Source organism: Ambystoma mexicanum, chromosome 10 (assembly GCF_040938575.1).
Source record: "Ambystoma mexicanum isolate Mex_15411 chromosome 10, UKY_AmexF1_1, whole genome shotgun sequence".
Taxonomy (NCBI): Eukaryota; Metazoa; Chordata; class Amphibia; order Caudata; family Ambystomatidae; genus Ambystoma; species Ambystoma mexicanum.
Window position 1 is genome coordinate 257,269,145 of NC_090932.1, and position 16,527 is coordinate 257,285,671.

At 45.9% G+C, this 16,527-nt stretch overlaps 1 protein-coding gene across 1 annotated transcript in view; it reads left to right on the plus strand.

The window, feature by feature from the left end:
* Window positions 1-16,527, plus strand: part of LOC138492854 (mucin-3A-like) — a 472,647-nt gene that overhangs the window by 446,302 nt on the left and 9,818 nt on the right. The gene's annotated exons all lie outside the window — the stretch shown is intronic.

Sequence of the window (16,527 nt, forward strand, 5' to 3'; positions counted from 1 at the left end):
TAATAGAAGAGCATGCTGGTCTGGGGTCCGAGCTGCCCTCCTGAAACCTCTCTTGAGCCATCTTGCCAATCCTGAATGTACTGTGGAGGTAACATAAGCACTATCCAAATAAATTGTCACCCTCTTCCCTACACTATTTTGTAGTGCCAATATTGGTGCCACTAGTTCAGCTGCCTCTGCTGAGTAATGAGGAGGTAAACGAGCACTCTGAACTACCTCACTCATCCAATCTTCCCTCAACCTCACTACAGCCACTCCAGTTCTTCTGATCCCTTCACTTTTATCGATAGTCGAAGACCCATTAATGTACAGTACCTCTCCCCCTCAAGTGCGTCTTCCTTTACCTTACGTGTTTCAGTAAAGAACTCAATGTTTTTAGTACAGTCATGAGCCAATTCTCCTAGTTGGTAGACATCTGCCATGAATAATGCTGGGCTGACATTTTTACATCTCACAATCTTCAATTCTCGTTTTGATAAAATGATCTCATACCCTGATGATCTTTGTGTTGTCACTGTGCTCTTTGGCTTGTGCAGTATCTCAAAGAGGGCATGTTCTACATAAAGGGTGGTCATACACCCCACTGTTATTGATGAAGCCTTTTCTACTGCAAAGGCTGCAGCAGCCAAGTGTTGTTCGCACGGAAAGTGTCCTTTCATTACTGGGTCAAGTTGTCCACTGTAATAAGCAATTGCTTATGGCCCATGCTTGTCTTCTGGGTCACTACCACTTTCATAACCACACAATCGGCGTGTGAAAACAGGAAGAATTCCTTTTTGTAAGGTGGGGTCCCTAACACAGGAGCTGTGCTTATTGCTTCCTTGAGCTCGTTAAATGCCTCTGCCATTTCTCTTGTCCAACCCAGTGGTTTTGATCCCTTTTGTGCTTCCTTAAAGGCAGTGGGAAGTTGACATGTGTAAGTGTTGTCGAAAACCCATGCTCTGCAGTAATTACACAAGCAAAGGAACTGCTCCAACTCCATCACTGTCTTAGGTTGTGGTGTGTTCTGTATTGCCTGAGCTCTTTTCGGTGCTAGGCGCCTACCATCTTTGGATATTAACTGCCCGAATATATAGCACTTCCCCTTGACAGTACTGGAGTTTGGCCTTGTCTAACTTGTACCCCTTTTCTGCTAGTACTGTAAGCATGTGTACTGAGTCTTTTCTGCATTCTTCCTCTGTCTCACTACAGATGAGTAGGTCATCTATATACTGCAAAACTGTGCTTTCTGTGCGGACATTTCCCAGATCCATCGGTACTACTCTGTTAAAGACACAGGGTGACTAGACCTACTGTGTTTCCATTTTTGGTTACGGTACATAAAGCTGGTCAAATCTTGTGAGTCTGGGTGCAATGGTACTGAGAAGGTGCTTTTGAGGTCGATAAGAGCAAAGTATGCTGCTTCTGCTGGGATGCCACATAGGATCATTGCGGGGTTGACTGATACAGGATATTTGGTCTCTACAATGTGATAAAGGGGACGTAGATCTTGTATAAAATGGCATGACCCCCATTCGCCTTGTGAACAGGGTACACAGCAGTACTGCATGGAGATTCTGAGGGTACCAGTATTCCTCTTTCAATGAGGGCATTAATTGTCTCCTAAATGCCCTCATCTGCCTCGTTCGTCAGGGGGTATTGTTTTACCCGTGGTAGTATGGCACCAGGTTTCAATTTTATCTTCACTCCCCCTATGCTCTTTATGCACCTTACATCATAGGGACTTGTGGGCCACAAATTGTCGGGTACCTTGGCCAGGTCCTCCTCCCAGAATGGTGGTGGCGTTTCTAGTGCCATTGCCATTTTCTGTGCAACCTCACTGTATGTAATGTGTAACCAGAAGCGCACACTCATCTCCAACATCATTTCTGCCTCCCCGCTACCTTCTGAGAACAGTTCCTTGTCCCTTACGTGTGTCATCCTGCATCCTTCTGCCACTGCAATGATGGCCCTCCATTCCTTCCCCAGGTCATCTATCGCGTGCAATCCAATCGTCTCTTGCTAAAACCCCTTCAATGTCTATGGATACAACTGTTCCTGATGTTTCATCTGAAGGTGTTTCTGGTCTGAATAGATACTCAACTGGTCTCTTCCATACTTTCCCTGCTATCCCTTGCAACCATGTAAAGGCCATGTCTATCCCGTACTGGAACAGATCAGGGTCAGTTGGCTCCCCCTATGTACCGTCTTGCTGCAATATGCCTGAATAATTTGTCTTACAGTGAGCATGTGGATTCCTGGTGTGGAGCATATTATGCCTTTGTCTGAGAATGAGATGGTCATGTTTAGTCTGTCATTATATCGCATCCCAATATGTTTACATGTGCTTGTTTGGAGTAAAGCAAAGGTAGAGATAAGTTGTGATCTCCTATAGATAAGGAGATGTTATCAGTAAAGAGAACCACTTCTTGAGCCCAGAGAATCCCCGAGTGTTCATGGCATCGCCTGACAATGCAAAAGTCCCTTCCTGGATACATGACATAGTCGCCCCAGAGTCAACAAGAAAGGAAAACGTTGTGTTACCTATCGCCTTCAATAGGCGAGGTTCCTGCACAGGATTGGGTGTGACCGACAGGATGGGACACAACAAGTTTGTCTGTGGTCTGTCCTATTGGGGGAAGAGGGATAACCCGTTCCCCGTGTAAGGGTTGTTCCCCACTATGGTTTCTCTCGGTCGTGTCCATGGGTTCTAGTGTGTGGTTGTTTATCTGGGTTAGCTGTTGTGCTGCTGGTAGATATTGGGGCGGTGGCGCAGGCCTTCGGGGCACTGTTTGGGGTGGCGCTGAGGTGGGTGGTGCTTGTTCGGGCTGTGGTTGTGGGGGCAGTGGTATTTGTTGCTGTGTGTTCAGCGCCTGTCGTTGTTGCATGTATGAAGCATTGTAGTCATTCTGCCCTCCCTGATAGCTCTGCTCCCCCCACCCTTGTTGCCCCTGTTTCTGCATGCATGGGAAATGTGTCCTAGCTGCCCGCAAGTTCAGCACTGTGGTGGCTCCCTTGCTTGTCATGGGAATCCTCCTACTCTTTCACCAGATCCCTGAGACATTTGTTGTGTGTATCCCTGAGAACCCCCCTGTGTATTGGTGTGATGTGGTCTAAATCCGCACCCACTTTGGAAGCCTCCCCTCCCACGGAAGTTCTGTTGGTAGCTGCCCCTCCCCATGTATCCTTGCATGGGTGGCACGTATGATTGCATGGTACTGTATTGCTGTTGTGGTTGGAACTGAGGCTGTGGCTGAGAAGTCACAGTCTGTGCCTGTGGGCAGGGTCTTGTTATTAGTGCTCCTTTGAACTAACTTTGCTTTGTCTGCCTTCTGTTTAATCTTTTCTTGCCATAACCTGCAATGATGCACTATGGTGAGTTGTATCTCCAACCAGGCATTTGCCTCCGTCACTACTAGTTTTTTGAAGTTTTTCTGTAATCCTTGCACCAAGATGTGATAAAATATTGCTATTGTTTTGTCCCACGACTCTTGAATTTCTAGGCGCCAAAGCTGTTGAATCTCCTGAATATAATTAACAGAGGTCATCAGCTGCGTCACCCAGTATGGAAACCAGCAACCCCTTGACGTCACCCACTGCCAGCCTGTGCCCCGCAGTTCATTTCTCCATTTCATGAATCAATTTCCCAGCTCCCCCACTTAGTGATGGAAACCTGCACTTAATGTTTTCCTTGTCTGTGTGTTTCCAGGGCACATACTGGGGCCTTGTCCCTCTCCTTTCCAGTAGCGGCATCTGTGAATATGCAGCCCTTTCCTCTGGTGTCCGTTTGTACTGCCTAATCTGGATAAGCCCTCTCTCGTCCTCTATTTCTGCGCTTATGTTTATTGGCTCTATTGCTGTATTCATTGTGATGTGTCCTGTGCCCCCGAGAGTTCCCCTCTGGAACAGGAATGTCCTCTGGATTGTGTGATCATTGTTCCATCCCTCCTGTGCCCCGGGAGATCTCTAAGTCTGTTGCTGTATGGTGTCTGTGGGCCTTCCCCTTCTGTTAAGTCTTGGGTTGGTTTGTCATTGTTGGCTCTCTACCCCTCTGATCATGTGACCTACACTCCCAGGAGGTCCCTTCACCAGTCCTTGTTAGGTAGAGCTTGTTGGGCCCCTCCCTCTCCTCGTCACTATGGTCGTGGTCATGTTCAGAATCGTCATCCATGTGACTACAAAATCCATTCAAAAAGCTTAAGTTTTGTGTTATTAGGTCGGGTTGTGTGGTGCATTAAGATCAATGTCAGTTAATTTGCATGCTTTCTCCTCCTCTGGTACGCCCAGGCATACAGCGTTGTGTCCTCCTGGCCCTTTTCTTTGTTTCTCCTCATCTCGCCTTTTCCTTGCCAGTTCTACTTTGATTTGTTCACTTTCCCGTTCTAACGCCCGCACGTCCTCATCCTCTCTATATTGTTCCCATGCCTAACTTTCTGACCTCAACTGCTTCAGTCACTTCTCCTCATACTTATGTGATGCCTGCAATAATATTTTCTTCCTCCATAATGCCATTTCCATCTCCTTTTCCTCTTCTCCCATCTTCTCTATTTCCTCCTTCTTCTTCTCCATCTCTTCCCGTTGTCTTTCTTGTTTCGTCTCTCTCTACTATGTCTCTCCACTCTCTTTCGAAAATTGCCAAATGCTCTCTCCATCCCTGTTCCTACAGCTTCAGTTCCTTTGCTAACTCTCGCTTTCGCTCCAGGTCCTCCTGTTCTAGTCTTGCTTTCTCATCCTCTTGAGGTTGCTCCTTCTCCTCCCCTGCCTGCGTTGCCCTTCCGCGACACCTGTGCCCCAGCTCCAAGCTTTCTATTGCCTTTGTCGCACCTTCTGCTTCCCCCGTTGTGGCCCTTTTAGCTTTAGTAGCATCTGTGCAGCTATCCACTCTTCTAGTCCTATATCTGAAAACTCATTTTTCGCGTGCAGCAACACCTCCTCATCAAGGTTGGGGGACCCAGCCGACTGCCCGATGCCTCGCAATTGCTCGCTTTGGGGGTGGTTTGTATGTAGGGTTTGAGTATCCCTCTGCTGTCTTTAGTTCTCTCAATAGGTATGTGCCCTGCTCCTCCTCTGCGTCATCAGATATTATGCTAGCCGGTGTCGGAGGGGAGCAGAAGGATCTGACCCCTCCTCCTTCACCTCCCGTAAGCTCATCCTCCATGGCCTGTCCTCCTGGAACATACGCCACAGTTCAAATATTTCCATGCGATTGGCTAACTTCCTTCCTTTGTATATGCTCTGTAAGTGGGTCAATAGCAATTGCAGCACATCTTTGGAGAAAATGCCATTAGGCGGCTATGGCCTCGCTATCTTACCTTCTGTGCTCTTAGACCATTGTATGCTAGATTTCACTATTTTGTATTTAAACGGGGGGGAGGGTCTTACAAAGGTGTTGTATGAATGTTACTGCCCTGCTATACATGGTCCACATTCCACCATATGAATACATAACCTTTTTACCTGACCTCTAGTCAAGGTTTTCGATTTCCGCTGTCAAGGGAGGGAAAAGGGTTACAGTACAATCCTTGTCACTGTGCTTCACTACGAGCCTCCGTGGCTCTGCACCTTAAACGGCATGCTCCGCGTACAGAGACCACCTCAAATGCTCAGGCGCCTTTCAGGCACTGCCGATTGATCACCTCTCCTCCAATCCTAATTCCACAATGCCAGCTCCTCACCACTAACACACCGTCCTATGCACCAACCTATGGGTGACATCACCAAGCTAAAGTTCGAACAGATGAATAGACAATTTGTGCGTGCAGAACAATGATCCGTTGCTTCAACCACACACCAAAACCCCACAAACCCCAAAACCCCACAGTTGTCTTCCCACCTCTCCAGGGTGGAGTAAACTCCTTATTCTCATGCTTAACTGCACCTACTGCATCGCCTGACTTGTGATATGCCTCTTTCCAGGAGGCTTAACCAGCTAAACACCTTCCGCAATCTAGGATAGCTCAGCTAGCTCTTACAGGAATCCGTCATCTTTGCGTCGACCTAGAACCTCCAACTCCTAGGAATACCACATATATACAAATTTCACAGTCCAAGCCTATCAAGCCAATGGTCCCTGCTTATCACCAGAGCCCTTTGCCTCGCTACTCGAATGTTTCCTAAACTTAGAAAAGGAACTTCTACCTCCGCTCAGGTCCCTATCAACATGCACATGCTAACACAACTTGAGTATCAATATTCATTACAAGTTACACCTCCGTCCTCCAGCGTACATGAAACCCATTCACACAAAACATTGCCTTTTATGTGGACCACAGCTTATGTTCTTCTGCGTTTTTCAATGCTGCTTGGCCGCTGGCTCCCTGTTAACCCCTCGTCTCGCCCCTCTGGACTGCGTGGACACCTCGCTGACTGCAGGTGGGATACATTATCAAGACAGCTCCCGGTGGCCTATCTCCGGTCCGCTGTCCAGTTATCTCACAACTCCGGCGAGGGTCCTGCAGCCTTCCAGGTCCGACGGCTAAGGAGGCAGTTTATGGCCGGGCTGATGTCACAAACTATCTCAGCAGTGCCTCTAAATTGTTAGGGGTGGACCCCCAGGCAGGCAGAGCAGTGCTAGGAGCCCACAGGTGTGAACTTGTGGAAAAGCCCAACACTCTCCATTTTCACAATAGAGAACACCAGGTCCCCACCATTGGCAAGGTACTACAGAGCTTTATTACAGCCAGCAAACCACAGGGATCACATGCATTTGTATTTGTATTTGTTTTATTTATAAAGCGCAGCCAGGCCAATAGGCATCCGGTCGCATATTTTCAGTACATCTTGCAGAAGGTTACAGTTACATACATTAGAAAAAGAGCAAAACATACATGTTGCAGATGTGTGAGTAATACAGCTACATACAAAACATAGTGAAGATATAGTTAAATATTATAGAACGGTGTTTACAGTAATAACAATGGGGCAATCGATAGACCTAAGATTAAGGAAGTTAAGCTTTCATTGTGTCCAAATCCTGAAGCCAACGCTTGGTGTTGCGCTTGAATAAGTGGAAGGAAAGTTCTGATCTGAGGGCAGCAGGCAGTGAGTTCCATAACTTAGATGCCTGTACAGGGAAGCTAACGCCACCTGAGTTCCTGGAGTTTGAATCTCTGTATGGACATAGTGTTAGCTTGAACCGCTCTGCGTGGTCTTGAGGCCATATGGGAGGTCAGTTGGTTAGAGAGGTAGACTGGAGTGAGGTTAGCCCTGACTTGGTGTGTTAAGGCCAAAGTTTTGAGAGATATTCTATGCTCTACGTGAAGCTAGCGCAATTTACGTCTGGTCTCAGAGATGTGCGACTTCTTGAGGATATTAAGGGCAGCCCTGATGGCATTATTCTGAATTACTTGTAATTTATTGATGTTTTTGTGACTAGTACCTAGATCGGGGGCGCTACAATAGTCAATTTTAGACAAGACTAAAGTTCTAGCAAGTGTGATGCAGTTAGGTGTGGAGATGAACGGCCTGCAGGTGGTGATTAGTTTGCATGTATATTCGGATGAAGATGCTACCGCATTAGTTTGTTTGGAGAAGGATAAGGTGGCATCAAGATAGATGCCGAGAGTTTTAGTGTTGTTAGAGACAGTAATGGAATTGCCATCTATAATAAATGATTTGAAGGCAGTGTTTAGTTTTTTTAATTTAGCGTGTGTACCAAAGATGAGCATTTCAGTTTTATCGTTGTTGAGACAAAGACCATGCTCCACCATCCATGCTTGTATCACTGAGTATATTTCGTTAAGGATTTTGCTGTCAGTTGCGTAGTCGCCAGAGATAGGAATGAGTATCTGAGTGTCATCCGCATAATTAGTATACGTGACACCCAGATAGTCGAGGATATCGAATAGAGGCTTCATGAAGACATAATATAGAGTAGGGGACACACAAGAGCCTTGCGGAACCCCACAAGGTACCGGGGACGGTTCAGCAGAAGCAGTGGGGGAGAAGACCCTCATAGTTCTGTTTGCCAGGAAAGAGCTGATCCAAGAGGTGGCTGAGTCAGAGAAATGTGCTGCAGATTTAAGGTGGAGGCAAAGTGTTTGGTGATTGACCAAATCAAAAGCTGCGAACTCTGGCTTGCAGGCCAGTTTTGATGACATGTGACATCACAATTGGCGTCACTCTCTAGGACCGTCTCCAAAACACATCTCCTCCCGGGATAGGATGTTGAGTGGTAGGTCCCATATAGGAGCCTATAGAGATGTGGTGTTATTGAACAAGGCTGTGTCAAGTGCTATGCTTGGCCATCCCTTTAAACGGCTACTTTGGAATTGTTACAGTGAGCAAGCCCCGTGATCGGTCAGTGACCCCCACTATCCACCCCTAGGGTCCTTGCTTTTGATTGGCTGATCTGCGAGCCCCAAGCCGGGGACAAACTCTGTTCCCACCCCGCAGGTCACCTGTGAACAGTGCATATGCAGTTATGTGTCTGCAATGTGCAACTATGTGTCAGCATCATAACTGTGTGTAGCCCATAGCTGCAAGGCTGTTTCCCAATGCAGAACTGTAGCGTGAATGTAACAACTGTGTTGCGGCTATTTTCTGGTGGGTAAGACAGGTTGCTCTTTTCAACCACCAAATCTTGGTAGCTCAGCCAGATCCCGTGCTTGGAGACCACGTTTGGGAGCACAGAAGCTCTGAATTATTCTGTATTTGTCGGAGAGCACACCTCTCCTGCAGCCGTTGATACTTTGGTTCAGAGTGAGGAATGTAATTTGCAACATTGCGACCTTAGCAGTGGCCTCGTTCCTGCCGTGGAGGTTCTGCTTGCACAGCAGTCTGTGAGGATTGGGGTCTCACTAAATCGATCATGGCCTACTAGATTTCCTAAGTCATAGTCTGCCTTCTACTAGATGCATCTTCCATAGTGTCCATAGGTAAGTGAGTCATGGCTGTCAGGTCCCTTGCGTGCTCCTGCCACACCATGGGGTTATTGCATGTAAGCATCTATAAGCATCTACACAAGCACTTCTTGCATCTAATGTTCCTGTGTTGCTGTAGTGAGCATAATGGCAAAAAAATTATAAACATGCAGACAGTTTGTACATGTCACGGTCCTCTAACCCAGAGCAGTATACCTTTGTTCTTCGTTTAATTAGGTGTGTGAATGTCTCAAGTGTGCGGATAGCACATGTGCTTCATGTCTAACGTAGCCATGTCATCATGATGTCTCTAACGACTCGTGGCATGGCTTCTTGGTGCTTTAGTCGATTCTGTCCATGTAGCTATCACAGCTCCTTCATGTGTGTCTTCGTCCACCTTGGTTAGGGTTTGTACTGCTGCAGGGATGTAGGGCCTGCTGGGAGGGTACCTTTCTTGATAGCTGTCCATCGTAGGAGCAGTGAGAATTGACGTGAGCTCATATGAACAGCGGCCATATTGTCTCTGGTACTTCTTCCAGTTGGAGGGTCTCTTGGGACAGAAGGCATATTCTGACCTTCCCTATTAAATTGTCAATGCTTCTATTACCGTAAAACCTTAAATGAATCACTAAAAATCAACCCGTTGGAGCCACTACCTAAGAGGCATACTCCTAAACATGATTACCTCACCAAATACAATCCCATCACCCATCTGCTCCTCACTAGAAAGACCATTGAGAATGCCATCTCCATACAACTGAAGGATAGGATCAATGGCAATTACCTCCCCCCATTACTATCAAGTGCATAAGAGGCCCACCAGCCCAGTAATTGATGATGCCCGCCTCATATTGGACAACAGAGATCTCTGCCAACAAGGCCTGCTCTGTACTGACATTCGACAACAAGGAGCCCAAGGTGATGATCAACGTTTTACATTCATTTATTGTCTTTGACAAAAGTATCTTGGACTGTTTGACATCAAACCAAGCCAACCACAACCACTCATCTAAATGCCACCAGTACATAAAAATGTAACTTGTGAGATGTGGCATTCACCAACAATCCATCTCTTTGCCCATCATTTTCAAATCCTTTATAGAGCCAGTTATAGAGCTCTACACCAACCAAATTATCAAGATCCATCAATATCCTGAAGACACCCTTACTGTATCTCAAAATGTCATCAGCAACCGACATAAATTGAAGCAGAAGTTGCATTACCGTCATCCACGATTCAGCTCAAAGAATTAATCCGCTTTGACAACATTAAACAATCACAGGTCCAGACCAGGCTCTATGACATGCAATTTAATGACCTCACCCTCTACCTCATCATCCCAACCAAATCACTAGAATTTTACATCAACTGCAACATCCCCTCCAAAATTCACATCAATATTAAGAGTAAAACTTCATGGTACCAGCTCTCCTTTCACTGTAAAATCAAGCCCTATTTGTGTGATGTTGGCTTTAGGTATTCTCACATGAATGGTGGCATACGCTCCTCACCGGCATGGCTTCTGCAACTCTGCCCCTATGAGAGGCATCCGGCATGCAGTAGTCTTCCTCACCAAAGATCTGAGGAAGAGCAAGCATATCATTCCAACCCTGATATAACTACACTGGCTGCCCTTCCTGAACCTGATCTTCAAGGCAAGCGGCATAACATAGAAGCCAGTGACAACTAATGAGCCCTCTTACCTCACAAACAAACTTTCCAACTGCAGAAGCATCGACATCACCACAATGCAACCCAAAAACGGCAATAATGAAAAGGCCGGGAAGGAAATATTCTCTAATTATACACTGAGAATATGGAACATTCATCCTGACATGAGACTTGGCCCCTTTCCCAGCACTTCAGAAAAATGCAGACAACAACATGCTCCTCAAACAACATCTCGTACATCAATCGTCTGAGGTACCTCCCAACCCAATACTGGACCAGCCTTTCTTTCCCTAACCTGTATGCTCTGCCTCTAAACTATGAGTATCCTTGCTCGCATTTTCATTCTAATCGTATCCATATTATTGCATCCTGTTATGTATCTTCTTGTTGTACAGTGTGTGGTTGCTTCACAGCTAGGTGTGAGATATATACCTGCAACTGTGCAATGTGCCACAGTTTCTGGTGAGCCAAGATATGACTTCAAGACTTCATCCCGCAACAAGAATAAAACAAATATCAAACACATCCCAGAGGGAGGATCTCACTGCCAACTAACAGAACTCTTAACTAAAAAGCCACCACCATTTCAAGAGTACAGACAACCCACCAAAGCAGGCGTTAAACTGGTATGGCCATTGCTATGTGACATAAAAGTCTGATCAGTCAGCACACCATCAGCAACAGGCACTTCCTGGAGGTCTAGTATATACTGGAATGTATACAATTTGACATCCTCTTATTGAAGGACATGGTTCTCACACAACCCCGTCATCTCATTTGATTAACATGTTTCTGGGGCTAGAAGACCTTACATAAAGACAATATATTAGAAGAGAAGTTGGAAGAGCAACCATCCATAAAGAGGAGATTGCATGTGTTGAGATTACAAAAATCCTGTACTCTGCACGTAAGCTTATTTGAGCCCATCAATGTCCAATGCTCACTGAATGCAAATCCGTGCAATCTCCCCAGGCAGAGTAATGTTTCAATAACTTCCCTTTACGTATATATACTATGATTATTCATTCATTCATTTTTTTGTATTGGGTATTTATTATGCAGCTATACAGCAAAATGGTGTTTCAAGGCACATTAAGACAAGGGAGGGCGAGGTACAGGGAAGAAAAGAAACAAAAACAATAACGTTCCTACTAGGTCTTGAGATATTCGGATCGTGCAAGTGCCGTAATAAGAAAGCAGGGGGTGGGGGGTTAGGGAAGGTGTGGGGCAGGGAAGAGACCAAACAATAATGTTACTACTATGTCGAGAGACTATTCGGAGCGTGCAAGTGCAGTAACAGAAAAGAGGGGAGAGGGGGAAGGAGGGGGAAGTGTATGTTAGGATCAACAGGGAAGAAGACGAACAGTAACGTTACTACTAGGTTGTGAGACGATTCGGAGCTTGTAAGTTCAGTAGCAGAAGTGAGGGGGGAGAAGAAGTGCAGGATGGGGAGGCAGGATAAAGCTCAGGCGAGAGGCAGGAGAAGGATACATTAAGTGCAAGTGAACTGGTTCACTGCACTTTCATAGAGCAGCGTTGTCTAGAGAGCTCATCAGGTGATAAGGGAGAGATAGAGGAGAGTAGGAAGAAACGGGGAGGGGGGCCAAAGGAGGCCTGAGAGAGGGTCAGGGAGAAGCACAAGCCAACTTCAACACATCAGCAGTGCAACCATCTAGATTCAAGTGTCCAGGATAAAGGGACAAATCCTAGGTTTCAACATGCAGCAGAAAAAGCAAAGTATCCTGGAAGAGAAAAAAGGCTAGGTTTCAACATACAGCAGAAAAAGCAAAACACCTAAATGTGAGTATCCTGGAAGAGGGAAAAAGCAGAGGTTCAATGTACAGCAGAAAAGCGAAACACCTAGATGCGAGTTACAGGATAGGGCCTAGGTGCCCAATATGGACAACATACAAATTATGGGCGACATGCAGCAGACTAAATCATTTTGATAAAAGGAGTAATAAGAGAGGTGGGACAGTTCACTAATGAGCAATAATGGCTGCTCCACCTGCCCGCACCCTTCTTACCTTCTCAGTTGCTACTGGTTGATGGCTGTGCTGCATGCTCCACCGGCCAACACTGGCAAACACAATCTGGAGCTGCCCCCTCCGGGCCCTTCGCCAGGGGGGGGGGCTGCACAGGCAGTGGGGCTGCCCTGGGAGATGGACAGAAATAGGGCTCCATGCCCAATCAGAGACTTGGTGGGCGGTGTGGGAGGTAGGGAGAGCAGGAAGCGGGTGGGTGCAAGGGAGAGTGCAGGCAACAAAGAAATGCAAAGAATACACATAAGGTGGGTCGCAGGCCACAAAAAAGAAAGGTCCTCACCTCAGGCACGAAGCACGCCTCGAGGCAATAGGAAGAGTTTACGGCTTATTTCGGGAGGACTCGCTGTGCATTTCGAATTCATTCGGAACTAGGAAATCGAACTGTGACCACGTGACCTATTGTGGAATAATGCTGCATCGGCTTACGTAAAGCAATCATGCGTAGATACGGCTTTAGAATCAGCAGGCACAGCTGACAATACCCCGAAGACACCGAGATAATTACGTCATGTCGGGCTGTTCTCGCGACAGGAATAGCTTCTTCAGACCCGTGGGCCTCTCTGACTGCACCTTTGAAGGCAGTTGGGTAATCCTCTACTTCCCGTTCTGACTCAGCTTCAGCTGCGCGACCACGGACGTAATTCAAAGACAACGGGAGTTGAATTTACCGAAATATGTTACGTGACGTTTACAATTGAACCAGCGTCCAGACCGACAAGCACACGTCGGTTCCCCACAGGGAAGACTCTCCCTGCCTAATTCAGACAACTGATGATGCTGACGCTTGAAAGACTGAAAACTTCATCTGTTGCGGTTTCAGCATACTATACTATAACTTTTGTATGGGATATTGTGTTTAGGTTGAACACTATTTTCTTGTTGCAACTGTAACAGATAGCCCCTGAAGAATTCCCTTGGATCAAGTACATTCCCGATTTAGGAAAGAAACTTGTTGGGTTTTGTTAATGTTTTATGAAATAGTATGACTGAGTATGAATGGAACGTTTCAGTTAAATGTGAGATTTTGCACAGCACTAGACACTTTTTGGACAGAATAACATCTGGGTATAGCGTTTGATTATTTCCTTGCACACTACCTGTTTAGATACACTGTTCTACAGTCCTGTTTAGATTTATTGATTATATTGAAACATTTTAAATTTGCAATTTTAAGATATTTGTGTAATACCAATAAAATATGTATTATTGTGAAGCAAACTCATTTACATTAAGCCTTGACTGGCTGCTGGTTCAAAAGAGTCTTCCCTCTGCAACAGAGTTTTCAGTTCACCCAAAAGCATTGTGTTTGTATGATAGTGAAAGGTCATTTACCTTTGTTGAGGGACTGCTTGTGGTCTAAATCCCTCATACCTCTCGGTGTTCTTGTTGTGTACGATTGAAATAGTGCTTTATAGCAGATGCACAGGCGAGTGCATCTACGCTGTGTATATGGAAAAGGGCTCCATACCAAATCAGAGACTCAAGGGGAGGTGCGGATGGAAGGGGAAGCAGGAACCGGGTGGGAGTGGGAGCAGGGGAGGGTACGGGCAACATAACATGAAAACAAATACATATAAGGGGGGTCGCAGGCCACAAAGTAGAAAGGGCCTCACCTCAGGCACGATAGAAAAAAGGTTCCATTCATTATGTGACCACCCCTCCAGATGTTCTAGATAACAACTTTAATGAGTCTTCACCATTGAATATGCCAACAGGGGATCATAGGAGTTGAAATCTAAAACATCTGCAGGGCCTCTTAATGAATAAACATGGTGTGAGGAATTTGACCATCTGCACACTGAGCGTTCGCTCGCCTCTGCTTTTTTGAAATTTTAAATGAAATTGTATGACATTAGATCAACCTCTGGAAAATGTGTGGGATTAATCAGCACACATTTTCCTATGCTCACTGCACGACATAGCCCTAGACCTGTGTACTCTGGGTGAACACAGCCTACAGGCGCAGTCACCGCTATCATATATAGTTGGGATCTGACAGGTGGAGTACACAATGCATCTCCAGAAGGGGGCGGCCAAACCTTCCCCCTGCCATGGCCAGCCTAAATAACTAACAAAGGCTTCAAGCACCCACCCTGCCCTTTTGTTGAGCCATGTAGCTTGTGGCAGCAGTCACGTACTAAGCAGAGTTTGATTCAAATAATTCCACATGGGACCTAGCTGCAGACACTAACAAAAGGAGACAGGAGACCCCAACACCCTTTCATATGCAATGTGTCAACCTGAAGCCAGCTCCCACCTTCAGTATCGATTGACAGTGAAATGTCATGTCTGGGACTGGTTGTATTACAGTACTCATCCCTGCAAGAGGAACTCATTCAGAAGGTACAAGAATGTGTTTGGGGGAGCTAGAAAAACCTGTAAAACCATTTTATTCTATACAGGATTCCCACACGAGTTGATATCAGCTACCCAAGAGTATGCCCTTTGGGCATTTGATACCTGACTCTGTGGAACTTAAAGCAAAGGACCAAATCTTTAGACATGAAGTGAAATGCTTTCAAAAATGGACTACTCAGGATTCTTATGTGGTTTACAGCATAAACGCTCCCCCTGTGTCCGGACAGCCGCATCTGATTCTTCAAAGTGGCTGTGAGGCAACATGCTGGCATGTAACAAAACATCTCAATCATTATATATAAATATTACATAGCAGACCCGGTGGCTTTGCTACAAAATATCAATTGACTAAAGGAGTCCACTTTTCTGGTAAAAAAAATAATGCCCATATCAAGAGTCAGGCAGAAACTCTAGCTAGTTCTGCTGGGAGACTGTTATCCTGATACAAGAAAGTACTAAGTGTTGAAGCTACCATGAAGTCAATGTGTAGTCATTTTGCTTTGTACTATAAAAATGAAAATAAAGTTTTGAAAAAATAAAGACATGGAGGCACTGCATTCTTCTCATAGGTACACACCCTCAGCCTTCCTCCATATGACGCTGAAGTCCATCTTTCAATGAACATCCTATCCATCTTCAAAATGCAATCTTCCAGTTATTGCTTCCCCTCTCTATTATTCCCAGATTGAACCCCCACTATCACATATGCCTCATTCTCCTTCACACGCCTTATATATCATCCCCCAGTTTACTCTGCCCAGCTCCCCAGGTTATCAGGAGGCTCGGCTCCATACTACTGACCATAGCTGACTGAGTAATGCCCCCCGCAGCGAGGACCTTATTGCCATTAGTACCTGGCCCACAGAGTTGGATTGGCCTTCCGGCCCGTGTAACAATCTGATTGTCCCTCGCCGGGGTTCTAGAGAAGAATTGTCAAGCAAAGTGAACATGGCTGGGCCGAAATAGTCCCTGGGGTGTGGGGGCCGGTTTCTGGCCATGCCTGGGCCGGTTTGGAAGAAAAGAAAATGAAAAAAAAAAGATAGCTTTTTTTCCCAATTTTTTTTGTTTTTTTCAAAACGCCTTTCATCCTTAATAGGTTGATAAATGAGGACCAACACAGGTTGGGTGATATTGTTTGCATATTTGTTCTATAAAAAAAGAGCTTAGGTGTAAGTGCTATACAATAACATTATCATTTGGCCTTGGACGTCTGCTTGGATTCACAGTGATTTAGTGTACTAAGGAACACTGCTATTTGATGCCACTTCCTGTTTTGTCAAGGTGTGAAAGGTCATGTTTCATCGCTTCCCAGGATGTCACTTTGGGATGGGGTCAAATGGCATCCCTTCCGGTGATGTCATCAGAGGTCATGGGTCCTGTGGCGAGGGGTGGGCCCCTTTTTTGAGGCAAGGGGTGGGGCACTTTTGTTTGGGTGACCGGGCCTATTTCTTGTCCCAGTCCGACCCTGCTGGCCCACAAGACCAAGGTACTAATAGTATTGTTTTTCTGTTCTGAAACACTGCAGCATTTGGAACACAAAAAAAAAATTTAAACTGGCCACCGGGGAAGAGAAAAAACCTTTCCATGACAGCCATTGGAAGCGGACGTGCTG